The sequence below is a fragment of the Chamaea fasciata genome, unplaced genomic scaffold, assembly GCF_029207755.1.
Source record: "Chamaea fasciata isolate MVZ Bird 193981 ecotype frontalis unplaced genomic scaffold, bChaFas1.0.hap1 SCAF_4, whole genome shotgun sequence".
Classification (NCBI taxonomy): Eukaryota; Metazoa; Chordata; class Aves; order Passeriformes; family Sylviidae; genus Chamaea; species Chamaea fasciata.
In genome coordinates, this window is record NW_027094089.1 from 22,976,401 (window position 1) to 22,993,322 (window position 16,922).

Sequence of the window (16,922 nt, forward strand, 5' to 3'; positions counted from 1 at the left end):
CTTTATGAGAGTCACACAGGCTGCCTGACGTGAAGGTTGACATTGTGCCTACTTTAAACATGGTGCAGTAACAAAGCAACTTCTATGAAACAGGCCAGCCCGGAGCTGGCATAAGCAGGATTATCATCTGTGTTCTGCCCAAACAAACTCCAGGCACATTTCTCCAAAATACCTTGACTAGTCACAATTATGATTACAGATATGGTTTATACTATTTGTTGTTGAATTTTGAAGAAAGGAAAATGCTTTTAATTTGCTAAAAGTGAGCAGTTTAAGAGCCCTTTTTAGGTGCAATGAAATTACATCTAGTACAGAAATGGCAAGAGGTCTTTCAATATGCACCAGCACTCAGAACATCATTAACAGCTTCACCAGAATTTTTTTTTAAACTGAAAAGTACTTAACTAACTTGAAAAATTACAGTTTTCTTAGAAAATAAAAAAATGTCTCAAGACTTGAAGGAATGCACTATTTCTTTTTTCTTTTCTTTTTTTTTTTTTTTTTTTTGTAAACTGGCTAAGAACATCTCCCCTTATATCCCACATTGTTGTGCTAAATGCTAAAATTCAGAACTGTTACATTAAATGTATGTAACAGGATTGCCTTGCCTTCTGAATGCAGGAGGAATCCAGGCTGAAAGCCCCACAGGGATTCATTTATTTCGTCTATACTGCACAGCATGAGGACATGTTTTGCACTTTATGAAAAATAAAATTATTTCTATTTCTCTACAGAAAGTCCAGAATCAAATGCACAAAGGCTGTTATGAGTTTAGGAGTGACCATTTAAAGGCTATAGCAGGGAGGGAGTGCTGTTTCCCAAGATGATGACTTTTCTCTTACTTTTTTTGTGTCTGATTTTACTACTGCTGGCATAGGCTCAACCTCCACATAAGGATTTTTTTTGTGTAAGTGAACTGCGTTTTGTGCAGAACAGGATCAGCCCCTGCACTTTCCAAACACAAGTCATTTTTCAGCAGGTCTAAAATTATCTTGAAGTTGCAGCTGGAACCCTTCACCTCAGTGAGTTTTTCTGTAGCTTTCCGGATGTTAACTCTACTCAAACCACAGCCTGTCATTAGGATCACCAGGATTCCAGTCTGGGTGGAAACTGTGGTAGCAGCATGAAAAACCCATTCGAAGTGCAGAGACTTTCGGAGACATCAGCTTTCGTGAATGCCTGGAAAGTGGTATCAATAACAGTTTGTGAAAAATCTGCTTGCAGCAAAGCAATCTGGTAGCTAATCTTGCGATGGCTTGCTCAGGAATGCATGGTTTATTATTAAAGTAATCTTTTAAGATTTTATTGGAATGTGCTTCCACAGAAATGTTTTTGCCTTTGTGTGCTTTACTATGTGTGTGTGTCATCTTGTCCATAATTAAATTTTTCACTGACAGAGCTGGGTTTTTTTTTCCCTTAAACCTCCCACTTTGAATGCTGGAATTTCATTTGAACTTTAAATACTTCCTTGGAATTTGCCATAAGGTAAACTGTCTGCTCCCATACACTTCTCTGCACTGCTACAGATGTTGCAGACACACAATAAATGACTGAATGTAAGAGAACGTGCAAACTTTTATCTTACCGTTAAAAAAAGGCTGGCAGGAATGAAGCAGTTGTTCAGATGCTCATGTTATCCCTAGAGTATTGTCACTTTGAAATATGTGGAGAAAAAGTTAATGGAAAACTGCCTTAGAAAGTACATTTTCAGTGAAGCTTCACTGCTGACAACTGGAAAAGGCGAAGTATGACAAAGGAAACATGAAGGAAGAATTCGTACTTCAGCCTTTGGACTTCTCAGCCAAGTTTCTCATGTGACTTGGACTTGCTGGCCACTTCTTTTTATAAATTCAGTTAAAGATAAAGTTCACACAATAACTGAAGCAAAAGGCATCCTTGATGTTTTAAAATCTGAAATTACAATCTATAGTTCATTTTAGTACAGCTCTAGGCATACCTCCAGGAAATACACATTGATAACTTCAGTACCCAAATGCTCATTCATCAAAAGAACTCAATCTTGTCTTGAGAATATTTTTATCCTGGAATCAAGGATAGACTTGAAGAATTATTTAATTGAAGGCTTGCTTCTTGAGGCCCAGATCTGGGTGTTTCAGACTCAGACTGCCACAGGGATTTAAATTGGTAATATGTTCAGCAATTCAGAAGTGATTGAGTTGGAGAAGTGTAAGAGCTGTTGAGACTCAAATGAGGTAAAATTGCTCTTAGTCTGTGCCTTAACCACTGAGGTAAACCCAATTATTTTAGATTGTTTTCAGTGGTATTTGCTAACAGGTGAAGCTTACAGCTAACTCAGCTGATGACTACTAATATGTGGCTGAGGGGATAATTTCCAGCACTAGTTTACTGTCTGACTTGCTTCAGGCAGGAATACTTGAGGAGGAGATGGTGAATTTTAGGACTAGCAGTGCTGCAGCCCTCCTGCTCTTTGAAATAAAAGACACATTGAGTTGTTCAGCAGTTTTTTCTGCATCCTCTCATCTGCAGCCATGTTCTTCTGTAGGACCATGAATTTGTCTGAGCAGAAAATACCTTGATAGGCAATATTATCTCATTTAAGAGTGCATTACCCCAACCCAGGTTAGATAAATAAACAGAGTATTTTGTTTGGCAGCCATCAAGATCAAGAAAAGCCAATACCTAAGCCACGTTCTCTGGCTATGAGGCTACTCTGTAAATAGTGGGAGGTGACCTCTTCCTCTCTTGACAAAACATGGCCAGAGTCTGTGCTCTGGTTGACAGTACATTTACACATACATTCCTATGTTTAGGAAGGAATCTTGGCCACGGTGTGCTTCTTCCCTGGAGAGGTGTTTTGTCCAGAAGAGAGGGAGAATTTCAGACCATTCTTCTTGGCAGTGTTTCCCGTTGGCTGGCCGCAGGTCCTTCTGTTTTTGTGTATTACATATTCTGGCTCTGTTTTTTGAGTCCACAGCTGGTGCTTGACTTTTGCGCTTCATAATATTTAGCATCCAAACATGTGAGCCTTTCCTGGGGTCTAGCTCATTTTTTCTAACCTGTTAAATGGAGTTTGGCAGTTGAATTTCTTAGCTGTGTTTGCAAATTCTGGTTAAAATGCTTTGATTTTAGATAGTTTCACAAACCACTCTTACAAACTTAGTCTTGCTTCTTTCAGTTTATTGAAACCTGTATTTGATGTTCTGCATGATTCCCTATTTATATGTGTCAGCGTGAAAGCTTGTCCTCAATTCTTGTGGCTTTTGAAGTAAAGTTGGATAAATTAGGCATTATACTTAATTTAGATCTAAGCAAATCTAGAAATATGTATTAAAATGCACAGGGTCTTATTTGATGTAACAATCGGGTGTAGACATCCTTGACAATATGGGTTCTGTTGCATTTTTGAAGATTGTCTCTGTAGTTATTAAGTACATAAGTTTATCAGAAGGGAATCTGCTACTAAATAAATTTATATGAAATTTCAGGAACTAAGCCTCGTCTTTGAATTTGTCCAACTCAATGAGTAAGTAACTGAGGAGCCCAAACAAGTACAAACTGGTGCCTGTAAGGTGTCAGCTTAATCTACATGAGACTGTGACCTTATTTTTGTGTTTAGCTCATAAATAGTAAAGGCCAGGAAACAACACTGCTGGGATCAGTCATCCAAAAGAAGAAACACAAATGGTTCTTTCTTTTATTATTTTTACAGAAGCTACTTTGGTTACAGCCTTTCTGTGCTCATGTACTTTCAGAAATCTTCCTCAAACTGTGTTTACTATGTAGGTTATTTCACCCTGATTCAGTCAGTGCATCCTCAAGCAACACACTACTCTGAGGGGCCAGCCCTTGTATATTTCTGTAAGAATACTCAAAAGGTAGCAAAAATACTTTCAAAAACGTTTTTGGATAAAAATATGCAATGCAGACCTTTGGAGCGGTATGATTTAAACACTTTTTTTATCTCCTCATCTTCTTTTTCTTGGTCCATGTACCTTTCTCCTCTAAGTCAGAAACATGTAACATAATGAAATATATTTTTGTAAACCTCTCAACATAGAACACAACATTTCTATTATGTATTCAGAAAACCCTTTGCAAGTAAATTGCTTTTATTAACTGAGATTAAACAGAGTGGAGTTCAGAGGTGTAGTTTTTGCCACAGAGGAACTTCACATTCTAAACAGAATTATAGGTCAAGATCTCCTATAAAAGTACTGAAATTAACCTGCTTAAGCAGATGCCGTCACTCATTTTCTAATAGTTCCCGGGCTAAATTTTGTTCTTCTATGCTTTTAATCCCATTTAACATCCTCAAGGTAACAGAGGTGATAACTTCTATAAAATCAACAGGATGTTTACAGTATTTAGATGCTGGTAATGTGATATGTTGTCTATGGAGAAGAATCAACCCTCTTTGTGCCCTTTACTTTTCATTAAACTTTTCTTCTCACTTTAGTTTCTCAGCATTCCTTACAGCTATCCCTGCACTGTTCACATAAGGCAGTGCATATTACCTTTGCTTGTTGCCTGGTTCTTGTTTCTCTAAGTCTCTGGACCCTCATCTTCAGGTAGGATTGCCCATTTGTCCTTGATCCTAATTTTCTAGAACAGCTTCTTCTTAGTAGCCTTACTGTATAATTGTCAACTCCTATTTTAGGATCTTCCTTTTCTATCTTGTAAAAAGAACATCATGAGGAATACAGCAAAACTGCTGCCTCTTCCTTTTTTGTTCTTTTTTAGTTTGTCAGCCTCTGGCATCAGTTCATCAAATGTGAGCTGCTTCCTACCAGTGTTTGTGAGCTGACATATCTCCAATTCAATGCGAGTGATGAATTTGGGGACCGTCTAAACTGACCCATCCCTTCCATTCTATGGGTCTTTTAATTTATCCTAAATTTGCAAAGTCTGGTTGATAATATTTTGTTCAGGTTGACTCATCCTTATTGCCATCTGAAATCGTGTTTCACCCAGGGTTAATATTTTTATTTTTAGTTAACAGAAAGGGACACAGAGGATCATTTATGCCAACTCCTATTACGTGTTCCTAATCTATATAAGAAAATGGAAGCTCAGCTTTTGGTGCTTTGCCTCTGAGAGAAAAACAATGATTTTAGCTGTTGAAAGCCTGAACTGGTCTCTTATGACTTACCTTCGGGGTAGTGAGCTTTAACAGACTATGATTTGTGCTTAATCTGAAATGTTTCACCTTAGACAACTGAGGTCTTGGAGTTTTGATGCTTAGTTTGTGGTCATGACCACATCAATTTGTCTTTGATTTACTCAGACTAGCAGGAAAGTTAGGGCAAGGCCATTTAGTAATTTCAAACTAAATAAAGTTCGTAGGGTACTTGTAAGATCAGTGTTAGGATATGACTCTTACTTCTTGGACTTTGCTCATTCCTGTAAACTTCCTGTTTGTAAAATTTTTTCTTCTAAAAGGCTTTCTCTTGCTGTTTTTCAGTTTGATATTTTTGCAAGTCAATTAGACTTTGTGCTTTCATTTGTATTGACTGATATAAAAATGTTGAGAAATATTCACTGTGTCATAGGATGATTATGATTTGAAAAACCTGAGAACATTCAAATCTTATTGCCTCTCCCCAGCTGTAGCATTCCAAACAGTCTAGAGGACAAGAATACATTGTCATTGCTAGAAGACAGATGGTTTGCAAAATGGATTCAGGATATTTCTAATAAATGCAGATTACTAGGTTACTGCTATATGAAAGAAATTTGGATTTTGATAGTGTAAAATATTAGAGAAACATAGAACAAATTCATTTACATAAATCCAACTATAAAAATGTATGGAGCTAAACACAATTTGCTTCTTCTTGGGAAAATGATTGCTACATATACTCTAGCTCATGCTGAGGAATTGACATTATAGGCCATAAACTACCATATCAATGCACTCTACAGTGCATGGCACTAATTACTCAAAATACAGCTTTGTTGTCTATAAATTGGCCTAGAAGTAAATAGAAAAATCATGGTACACTTCGGTTTTTTTTTGTTTTAATAATAGCCATATAATTCCACACACACAAAAGAATTGCTGACAAGAAGCCTCATTTTCCTTAACCTCATTCCCATACTTACTTCAATCAGAGCAGACAGAGGTTATACTTTTTAAGAGAGGGTATCTATCCAAGTTCTGTCACATCCCATCACTTGGCAGTATATAAAAATGATTTGCTAGTACCCGAGGTCCTCTTTTTCTTTAGGTCTCATTTGTTTGAAATACAAATTAATGAAATATCCCAGGAATAATACCTATGTTATGAGTGTTTGGTAAAAATGTGGCTTTCTTTTCTTTTAGTTTTCTTTTAGAAATGTTCCTTTAAGAGTTACTATAGCAATGCAAACTGCTATTGAGACTGTAAACAGTAATGATGACTTGGAAGTTGACACCCTGCAAAAACATTTCAGTCATTCTAAGTAAGACTTCCAACTGCACTGCCATAATATGCAACTCCTACTGAGAGCAGCAGGATTCTGAGTTTTTGAAGAAAATAGTCTATATACTAGACAGCAAAACTGCAATGGAGGAAAAATAATACACTCTAATTTTGCGATAAACCAAAATTCCCATTTCAGCATATTCTGATGCGATATTCATTATGTTGGGAGGCCTGTCAAGCCATGTTTAAAGCAACGTTTGCTTGCCAAGTCCAAGCTGGCTCTACATCTCTCTGGAATGAAACTTTTGTTGCTGTTGTTGTGGCCTTTCTTTTGAAAATGCAGTAAAAATATGTGTTAGGTTACATGTGACCATGAATAAAACCTATCATGTAGAAAGCACAGAAACAAACCAACCACCAGCCCAACTAGATCCTCACAGCATATTTTGAGAGGGCAAAATCCAAATGTGGGCTTCACTCCAAATCTGATAGCTCTAAAATAGAAAAAGGAAAATCACAGGTTTGTGTCTTGAATATATTTTTCTGATTGTTTTTCACAAATGCAGTTGGCAAAGAAGGCTGAGGAATGCTGTTTTCAGTTTCTCCTTACAGGGACCGACACTTCAGTATAAACTGTTGTGTACTTAATGTTCACTAACACACAGCCTCTCTGGGAAGAAACAGAGTAGCCGTTAACAAAACTGAGTGGGAAGGCAAATAGTTTTGGGGACTCGTGACTGTGCAGTTTTCTCTCAATTACATATACTATTTGGATGCATTTTACAGCACAATAGGAAATTTTTCTGAACTAAAAATTGTCAAATCAAAAAGGTACTACCAAGTGCCAATTCAAAAAAATATTCCTCACCCAGGGACTTCGCTTTTGTCAAGGCCAAAGGTGGTGGGGGTGAGCTGGATCTTTCCTTCCCTCTTCCTGTGCCACACTGGAGTCTTTGTGGCTTATGGTGTTTTGCACCATAGGTTGTAGGCTTGTTATGGGGTGTTGGGAAGTGTTTTGTGGTTTGTGAGGACACTTCTGGACTGAAGAACTCTTTTACATTGTTGTCTGTGACTGTATGAGTCTGGACTTATGGTCCTTTCCAGCACTGTGTTTCTGGAAACTGCTTTTTTTCACAACAGAATTGATCTCAAGGGTGACCTGTGTTCCCCTGCTGAGGTTGTATGTGTGGACCCTTGTACAGCAGCCATTATTTTTTCTTGTGTTGCATTGCCCTTTCACAAGACTTAATGGAGTGCTGTGCCACTTCAGCTTTGAGGCTCCCCAAATCTGGAAGGTACAGACTATTCAGTCTTGGTTATGGGCTAGAAAATGTGCAAATTCAGATTTTAAATAACTTTAAAATTATTTTAAAAATCCCTTTTCAAAGGGATTTTCAAACCCATAATATTTTAAAATTCAAATTCCACATTTAAATAAATATAAAAATGTTGTAAATCAGAACTTGACTTCCGGTGATTTATACTGAGCCATCATCTTACATTAGACCATCAGACCACCAAGTAACAATACCAAAATCCTCTGTTTTCAAGATCTCACAAAGGCAACAGGCTTGTGAATCAGATCACAGGAAATGACGAAGGGCACAAAGAGTTTGCTGCAACAGTATCCTACACAGAACTAGTGACAGGACAAACATTTTTAAGCATGTCCATCTTCTACAAAGATGGAATTTCCCCATAATTTGGAGAAACTCTGTATGCAGGACTTGAAAACTCATAGCAAGGTAGCTTAGAGTCTACTGATAAAGCTGCCATAAAGAGCATCTTTTAAGTGTGTGGGCTGACAACAAGTGGTAGTCCACACTAGTATTCCCAGTGGTTGTCAGAAGGGCCACTGTAGGAATGGCTCTGTTACTTTGCTGACACAAACTTCATCTTAACCTCAATTTTGAACCTGTTAATCCTGTGCTGCATCTTCCTCCACTGTCCATGCACACCTCACTGTGTACTGCTCCAAAAAAGGTGGCAACTGTGTGCTGTAATACTCTGTCTTCCCCTCCATCCCATGTTTTTACTTCCTCTTTCCAACCCTCTCTATGCCCTGAAGTTTCACGATACATTCAAGCAATCTGAGTAGAAGACAGCACTAGCTCTTATAAGTTATCCAGCTACTTGGTACTTAAATCCCAAGAGGCTATACTGTTCAGAGTGTCTGTTTGGAGCTTAGAAAACATCTTCCTTGTCAGTTTCCATGCTGATCATGGAATACAGGCTATCTTATTATTTAAGATTAAATATCTTATTATAAATATCTTATTATTCTTAACAAACAGTACCAGGAGAAAGAGAGGTTTATAAACTATTTTTTTACATCACCACGTTTTGGTGGGTTTTTTTTTTCCTGTTGTTTGAGAACCCTTTTCCTGTTGTCTGGGAAAATAAATGTAGCCTTTACAGAAAAATAGTGATTTTTTTTCACTCTGGGAAGATTCATTCAAGGTCAGCTTTGATAGAGCACAGCTGCATAAACTTGGATTGAGCTGCTGTGAAAGCAGCTGATAGATGTCTGGTCTAGGGCAGCTCCCAGCCTGGGAACCGTGTTCAGGATCAGACACCTGCTCTTGGTGCTCGCTGGAGATGCACTGCAGATGTGCTGGGCCAGCATAGACTCAGACTGGCAAAAGATTCTTCTTGAAAGCTTCCTGTCATTGCTGCTGTCAGCTGTGAGGTCTGCATGGCAAGCACTGTGACCAGTCTAATAGGTACACCCCAAATTTCTATGAGAATTTGCCCTAGACAACTTAGCTCCTCAGGGGGCACCGCGGGAGGACCATGATGATGACATCATTCTTCCTGATGAGGGGTGATGTACACCTGCAGTTTTTGCTAAAAGATCGAAGTGTGTCTGCTCTGTAAATAATGCACATTTTGGTTGACACTTGCAGAAGCATGAATATGCAACATAAAACAAAAATATGTTTCAAAGAGTATTGAAAAATTCCAGTTTATTTGTTACCTTCTTGCACGAGGTGAAAAAGCACATCCAAGTGCAGTGCAGCAAAAATATCCTGGAACCCAAACACCAGCCTCTGCAAACAGGAGTATTTATCTGAAATGGAGACCTTGGAATGGAAGTCAACAGGATTCCTACTCCATATATACAGCAAACTGTCCAGAAGTATAATAAAGGGAAAGAATGGGAAGTGTGTTATCCAACTAGATTTTAAATTCACACAGTGGAACTGAGTCAGGAGCAGCCTATCTCTTCATGCTCTTCCTGCCCACCTCTGCCTGCTTCCTCTCCTTGAGCATCAGGATAGAAGAGCACAATCCTTCATTACATGGCAATTTTGCAGCTACCCTAGCCCATGTCAGAATTAAAGAGAAAAAGGAATGAGGAATACTGTGTGTTTCCATTTACTACCCCTACTTATTTCTTTCCTGGACACGGTTTTGAGAGAAACATTTGCACTTCTCTACTGCTGTTCAACTCTTTAAAAAGTCTTAACTTTTAAACTTTCACTTTTTATAAAATTATTTCATAATTAATTCCACCAAGGGTAAGGGTACAAATTCTGGGGTCTCATGGCTTGTTTATGTAGGAAAGTTGAAGTTCAGTGGGACTCTGTTGATTTTCTGCTAAATCAGTAAATAGTTGTGATGAGTGATATACTTGAATTCTTTTCCAAAGCAACACCAAGAAAATATTGCAGTACCCCAAAGTATTGTGAAATCATTAAACTGGCTTAATTTAATCATTAAATTGGGGTGAGGAGAGGCAGGGGGTAGGGGCAAGGAGGATTTTTTCCATTATTTTGTTTATTCTACATCATTTCCATGTTCTCTAGCCATCAGATTTTGTTCAGGAACCAGAATTTGCTTTGTGGGACTCCACTGTCTGTTTCTCTGGTTTCCAAGGTCCCCGTCCAGACCTTCTCAGCATACTTTCCTCCTTGGCCTATCCCTTTTTCTGGGTTTTGTGGATGGTATGTGCATGGCAGAATCTCTCTGCCGGGGAGCTAGAGGACCACCAGAATGTACCAGGTAAGATAATGGACGTGGATTACCTCCTGTTAGACTTCTGCTGCCGCATTGCTACCATCCAGCAGCTACAAAGTCCTCCTTGAATGTTTCCCTGCACCAGTGAGGACAGACTTCAGATTTTGGTTCAGTCTACTTAGATCCCGCATTTAAATTTGCAGTTTTATGAATGCAACTAGCCCTGGAAAGTGCAGAGTGACTCATGCACCATTTCCAGAACTGAGACTAAACTTGGCTCATGGAGAAGTGAAAACTGAGCAAGATAATGATGACACAAGGATATTTGTTCATTAACAGCTATTGTTGACATTACAGCTGTGGCAATATGGGGAACTTAGTGCTTTGAATTTGTGAATTATCTAGTTCATTAAATTGTACATTAAATTCTCCTTTTCTTTGAAGACAAATAGATTACATTGATTTTAGACTGGCTATTTCCAGTGTGCTGCAAAACCCATTTCTGCTGCTTCTCTGTTTGTGTAAAAGTGCATTCTTAACAGGAAAAAAGGGTCCAAAGAAAGTAAATATACTTTTTTAAGCTCATACTACTAAAAGTGATTTGATTAAGTGCAAGTATACATGAATTTATGTGTATGTAGAGAACTATAGTGCCCTTACAGAGACAAAAAAGACAAGTTAATGTAGAAATACAAGGAAGGTATATTTGATAGTGTATTTTAATGAGAAACAATATTCTCATTTGGAAACTTCTACCTGCATAATAGGAAAGGAATTTTTCTAATGTATTTAATTAGTGACTGAAATTCAAAACTTAATGAGGTGATATTTTGTGACAACGAAGATACACTCTAATTAGTGTTTTTCATTTAATTGCATCAGTAACCACAGTTATGACTTTTAATTTAATATTTTATTCTTATTTGTTAATTGTGTTATTCATCCTGGACATTGTCTGCCAGGGTGATCTTTCATCTGCATGAAAATGAAGGTCTAATCTGCATTCAGGTAATCATACAAGCATAGTAGTAATTGACAGGATTTTCAAGGAAATCCTGTTATAATCTTATGTAATTGGAAAATAATGCAGAAGTTGCATAAATAGACCTCATAAAAATTAATTGGTGTGTGCTGTGACACCGAAAGAAAAAAACCGCTACTGATCAAAAGTGAATGGAGTTAGGACAGATGTGGTTATCCATTTATGTCTTCTGCACTTGTCTGCCAGTACAGTGATGATTCTCAATGCTGAAGCACAAGTTAGACTTAGAGAGTGCCGTCTTTACAGCTTCTTTTTATTTTTGTTTTTCAGAGTCAGGGTTTAACTGTTTCAGTGTTTCTTTACAAAATCTTTGTAACTGAAGACAAAAGATAAATTGACACATTCCTGCTAAAGGAAGGGTTAAAGCCATCTGTAGCCTGGGAAGAACAGGGGAACCTATTGCAGTCTGGGGAGGGTCTGAGTCAACTGGAGGGTGTGCCTAACTGAGCTGTGCTCCCGAAAGCAGAAGTGGACCCATTTATCCTTCACGACCACAGTGAAACAGTATTAGCATGCCACCTGCTTACCTGTGGCTTGTTCCGGGCTTTTCATGCCTGTGGAAGCTCCTGGAACCTGCTTCACAGATTGCTGGGATTTGCAACACGATGACAGAAAGGCTGCAAATACTCAGGTTTTCTTGGCATGTTGGGGATCTTTTGAAAATTTTTCTCTCAGTATAGGAGGACAAATTCAGCTCCTTAGACTAGATATTGCTGCAAACCCATCTGCTTTTGCAGCAGGCTAAATCTCCCAGCTCTCTGAAGGGTTCGCAGTTGTAAGTGTCACCCATGAAATAACCCTCTGTGAGCAGTGGCAGGTAGGAAAATGTCTCCTGTAACAGCAGTGTGGTGGGTAACTGCAGCTGCACCCCAACCTACACACCTCTCTTGATGTCAGGGCTATGTTGAAAAAGACAGTAATGACTATTTTTAAGACCTTGTTTTTTTTACGGTATAAAGAGGCAGGTGTCATATGGCACACGTGGCGTTCTCTTTGAGGCGTCCCTGAGGGACTAACAAAGATTTATCTGCAAGTGCCATGCAGCCTGGACGGTGACAGAGCCAGCCATCATCTGAGTAGTTTTCCAAAGTAGATGAGAGATAGCCTTTGTGAGATAAGTGTAGAAATAAATCCTGGTGAATACAATTGGGTGAATCAGATAATACTTGGAAGGAATCCAAAGTTTCAGCTGTTTCTATAGCTAGATGGAAATGTGTCATCTAGGGTGTAGTGTATAGATGGAACAGATAATTCTCTGCTTGCCAAGAATCTGGGTTATTTAGACTACTACATGCAATTACTTACCTTACTAAAAGAAAATATGGTAAGAAAAAGTTTTGCAACTCAGTACTGCCTGATACTGAAAAGCTGTTTGCCTGGGGTGGTGTTGGCAAGCATGACTGCAGGACTAGTGTGGAGACTATTTTTCTGCCGGCAGGCAAGAAGTGTCTAATGTAGCCCTTCTACATTTGGGTGTATTTCTCCTCCAACCACAAGACCCACCAGCAGAAATTTTGTCCTCTGTCAGAATGTTATTCTGTGAGGCTGTAATGATGTAATTTTGGGGATATTTGCTTTCTACAGAGTGTCAAATCAATCCGCCTGTGCATATGAGAAACTGCTGATTGTGAGTTAATGTGGCTCATGAGATACACTGTACTCTGTTATTCTGGAAATTGTTGGTGAGACTGGTTATTTTCAAGCATAAAATTCTTAACTGTAAATAAAGCTAATTTACACCAAAACCACAGAACAGTTGGGTTTTTTTATTTGACTTCTAGAAAACTATAGGTGTATTTATTATTCAGTAAGGCTTTAGGAGCAAACACAGATACTTATAGACCAATTATAAGTATGCACACTGGGCGAAGGAAATTGAGTATAAACATTCTGGAGTCAGAGGGCAAAAGTGATGAACTTCCACAAGTAGCTGCGAAGCATTTACGTGGACAAACACCATTCCCAGGCATGTAGGCTACTCAATACTAAAAGGTATGCATCTCTTGTCAAAAGAACAAGAATTTCTTAGCAATCCATCTTTCTTTTGTGTAGAAAAGAGATGCCTGGGGGCAATATACAAGTCATCTATAAAACGACAAAAGTCATGGCTCAGAGGAGACAAAATGGCTCTTTACAATGCAGAGCACTTGACCAAAGCATGGTATGTATGGTACGTAGGAGCACACCTGCGCTCAAGGGATGACTGAAAATTCAGGGTGGAAGGATACAGAAAGGATAACCAAGTATCTGGAAACTATGTCCTGCTTGCGAAGATCCTCAGGTGAAATCATGGGAAGCTTGGAGGGTCGTGTCGGGTAATACTTTACACTTTTCTTTTATGCACTTCCTCAGCCATCAACTTAATGCTACTGTTGAAGACAGGTTAGCAAGACCTTCAGGCTCATTCAGAATGGTGATTATTCTTGTGATGATGGTGGGGTAAACGGTTTGTTGAATGGCCAGTTTAGTGGTAAAAAAAGGATCCTTGGAGCCTGATAAATCACTGACTTTCTCCTTCCCTTTCTCCTTCTCTTCCCTTTCTCCTTCTCTTCTCCTTCTCTTCTCCTTCTCTTCTCCTTCTCTTCTCCTTCTCTTCTCCTTCTCTTCTCTTCTCTTCTCTTCTCTTCTCTTCTCTTCTCTTCTCTTCTCTTCTCTTCTCTTCTCTTCTCTTCTCTTCTCTTCTCTTCTCTTCTCTTCTCTTCTCTTCTCTTCTCTTCTCTTCCCTTCCCTTCCCTTCCCTTCCCTTCCCTTCCCTTCCCTTCCCTTCCCTTCCCTTCCCTTCCCTTCCCTTCCCTTCCCTTTTTTTTTTTTTTTTTTTTTTTTTTTTTTTTTTTTTTTTTTTTTTTTTTAGGAGACAGTTGAAGAATGCATCTTTGCATGATTTACGAAAATGATCTGAAACTTTAGAGTATTTCCTTTGTTGTGAAAACTATTTGATTTTTGCATATGAAAAACACAGTGGTACAGTGGTAGCTCTAGAAATGTCTTGGTCTAGCCAATTGCAGATCAGACTTCAGCTTCGGTGTTTCCTAAGTCAAACAAGTGAAAGAGGAAGGAATTTTGTGATAGTGTTCAAAAATCCTTTTCAAAAAGATTGAATTGGCAAAACATTTAGGAGAACCAACTGAAGACTCAACTTCTGATTACAAGTGTTTAAAAAAAAAAGGCAAGAAATACGGAAAGCAAACTAAGAAATAGAGATATTTTTCAACCATCACTGTGAACAGTGAAATAGTACAAATCTGCAAGCCAGATTTCTTAAATTGATCTCAAATGATCCCAATTTTCCATTTTATATGCTGTAAGCTGACAGCATATGAAAGGTCTGGACTAGATTAAAGGCAGTCACTTGTTGATTTTGGGTGTACTTGTGTATCAAGTGTTAATATTCTGTGGTTCAAACAGAAAGAATACAAGACACCCAGGGGTTAATCAATAAAAATTTTCAAAGCCATTTCACCCTGCAAAAGCAATAGTCAGATTTGAAGGTGAACAGAATGAAGTCCTGGTGGCTCAGCTTCAGAAGGAAACCCTTGCACTCCTACAGATGATGCAGGTAAAAGGAGAATAGGCAAAAAAAAGAGCAAATGAACAAGGAGCCTTAGGGGTTGCAGCAAAACAAAATCAGCTCGTTGTAGGACTGTGGCAGGGAAGTGGATGTGCAGCTCCAACCATCTGTGCCCATGAAAACAATGCTTTCAGCCAATGGGCAGATACCTACCCAAAGAAAAACCCAGGCTGCAGAAGAGCTCTTCATCTTTCCTGCTAAAGAGGAAGAAAGTAGCAAAGCAAAGCCTAGAAAGAAATGAAATAGCTAAAGGGAAAAGCAAATACAGTTTGCAAAGCAGAAATACACTGGAAGCAATTTAAGCCTTGGCTTATATTTTGCTTCTCCTTTTGTCAGTTTCCCATAACTATACTCTTGCTTCTCTACTTTTATTGTTTACATGGCTTTTCTGTCTCATGCACTCTGTCACTTTGGGTTGTACAAGCAATTACTTTGTGAACTACTCATTTCCTTACTGGTACATTAGAAAAAAGCAATTTTTTTCATTTTTATAGTAGTATTTGTAGTAAAGGAAGTAAAAGTATTTCATGGGGAAATACTAGTCTGTGTAGCAAAAGCAACCTCTTTGTCTATGGGAGACAGAAGATGGATTGTATGTGCTTCTCATTTACAAATGCCTGTGCTGGTATTTTTTAAATTGGGATATTGCAATAAAATGTAACATGAAAATGAGAGCACTGTATGATAACTTGAAATGAAAAGATTGATTCTTTCTGGGCATGGCAGGAACAGTTATCAAAAAAAATTGCACAGATTGTGTGGGACACAGTGGTAAATTTTTTTTCTGAAAAATTTATTTCAACAAGTCTCTACTGTTGGTGTCACCCCAATCACTGCATCAGTGAAATCTACTCAAAGTGCATTGACTAGTCCTACAACTCTACTTTTGAGAAGACACCAGCTTGTTCCCTCCCTTCCTGATGAAGATATCTTTGCATAAGATATATCTGCTTGCTGTTTTCCTCCTTACTTGAATCATCTGTAGTGGTTCTGTCAGACAAAAATGTTTGGCAAAGTGAATTGAATGTAGGCAGAATGCAAATGACCTTTGCTGTAGTCTGAGTCCTCTCTGCATCTCATACTCTTGTCCAAACAGTGATATTTTAGTGCTGAAAATTTGTGTTTTCTATATTAATTGAAAATAAATGCTAACATGCTGCCACTTGTTGAGTCCTCTAGAGAGGACTTTAGCAGCTCTCCCTAAAAAGGGAAAGGAATGGGTCCAAAGTGAGAAATGTGTCATTGCTTTAACACAGATGGCTTTTGCACGTGTGCAGAAATGGAGGAGGGAATGGAAGGGAAAGAAATTGCCAAACAAATCCAAGATTATCTTGTCCAATATCAGAGGAAGATGATAATGTGAGACAGATTTCTCATATTTCCTTATTTGATTTTGTGCAAAAAATGACTGAATATTGATAGTTGTTTTCGTACTGACCTCACAGAGAAATTCCTTCAAAAATCTTTCCATTCACTCTTCATTTCACTTAGTGCTTGGAAAATAGATATTGTTTGGGTCTATCACCTCTGACTGGTGTTAAATATGCCTTAGGCTTTTACTTAACTAATGCTGTTGTTTTTCAAGGAAACAAGGTTCAGATGGGTAATTAGGCCATGGAATAATTGTGTGAAAGGCAAAAGCAATGTATTGAAAACCAAACTTAGCTCCACAATGTAAATATTGCAAGGTAAATGAGTTTAGCTGAGGGCAACCCTTCTTTAATACACCCATGGGAAAAATTAATTGCTGAGTCATAATGCAACAAAATGCACATTCAAATTAAAAGCAAATTACAAGATAGAATAAAAATCTCTGTGAGCACTAAATACCAGATTTAACTCAGACTGTAGTATTTTATGTCAAGGAGTCTACCCAAGCTTAGTTCTACCTTTGTAAAGTAGGCATGACCTAATGCAGATACAGATTGAGCATTTAATGAACTGTACAATACTCAGGACTTCCAAC